Source organism: Cynara cardunculus (assembly GCF_001531365.2).
Source record: "Cynara cardunculus var. scolymus isolate 2C chromosome LG 16, CcrdV1, whole genome shotgun sequence".
Taxonomy (NCBI): domain Eukaryota; kingdom Viridiplantae; phylum Streptophyta; class Magnoliopsida; order Asterales; family Asteraceae; genus Cynara; species Cynara cardunculus.
This window is the reverse complement of record NC_037543.1, coordinates 21650059-21651445: the sequence shown is the minus strand read 5'-3', so window position 1 is coordinate 21651445 and position 1387 is coordinate 21650059. Positions and strand designations below refer to the sequence as shown.

Sequence of the window (1387 nt, the reverse complement as noted above, 5' to 3'; positions counted from 1 at the left end):
TGAGAGGAGAAACGTTGAATCCTGGAGAAAGGCACTTGCGGATGCAGGGAACCTATCTGGACATGTCGCCAATGGGTAATCTTATATTTTTTTATTTTTAAGATATAATTAATGCTTCACAATTATACTTGTACCATGTAAGCTTTCAAAGGATAAACCCAAATCCTTTCATGATAAGTCCCATGTTTTTAGAGAACAATTACAATCCAATATTCCATACAATTATAAAAATCCACTAAAAAATCTATATTTAAGTGGTAGTATAGATTTAAGATAAAGAAGGAAAATGCATGATAAAGATTACGTTGTCATATAAATGTTACGAATGTTCTATTGGATTAATGAAAGGGAGATTGAATAAAATAGCCATTTTACCCAATAAAACTCATTTTCTAGCCATTTTTTCATCAATGTTTCCAAAATATCATCAAATTCGTAAGTGAGGCCCCACATTCCCCAATAATTCAGAAATTGGGTCAAACTTGAGAAGTCGATGAGTCACTTGAAGAGCCGAACAAACCAACTATTGAATGACCTATTTTTTATTTTATTTTTAATTATTGTTAATAGGAAAACGTACATTCCCCAAGTTACGGCTTAACCACTTGCGGAATTAATGATATTCTGGAAACTTTGATGAAAAAATAGCTAAAAATGAATTTTGTCGAATAAAGTGGTTATTTTGGTCAGTTTCCCTTTATGAAATCTAAAAGGTACTTACGTGCCATTTACCCAAATGCTTACCCGGGTAAGTGTTTACGCGTTGTAGGAGTTAATACTATAATTTATTTTACCGGGTAAGACTGTTGTACATCAAAACAGTATAACAATTTACCCTGTAAGCGCTTACCCGAGTAAGAGTCGTCACCCTCAATTACCGGGTAAGACTCTTCATCCTTATCATTGCTCTTACCAGGTATGATTCTCGGCCCTTGCCATTTTCATCCGATAAGAAAAATTGCCCTCTAAGCACTTATCGGTAAACGTTTAGTAAACGGACCCTTAGACTCATTTTCCTTGTTTAATGTTTTTTTTTCTCAATTAGAGCATCTCTTAATTATCTTTGCCTATTGATGGGTCGTGAAACCACAGACACAAACAACAATTAGGACCAAAAGCAAGTATACAAATAGTCCCAATATCGTTTTTCAAGTAATAAAAGTGGTACAAGTACCGGATATCGTCCACAGGGATCGTAGTAAAAGTTTAAAAGAAAGTAAGGTTAAGGAAATGATTTCAGAAGGCGAATTCGAAGACTTTGATTAGAACAGAGTTAACACAACTAGAAACAGGAGATAACAGAATAATAAAGCAAGCTAGGGTGTATGACTTTTCGGGTGAGATGTAAAAATTATTTTTAGTCGACCAATGCTGTCAAAATGCTACA

At 34.2% G+C, this 1387-nt stretch overlaps 1 pseudogene; it reads left to right on the top strand.

Annotated features, from left to right (window-relative positions):
• LOC112529121 overlaps window positions 1-1387 on the top strand; it is a 24372-nt pseudogene that overhangs the window by 12494 nt on the left and 10491 nt on the right.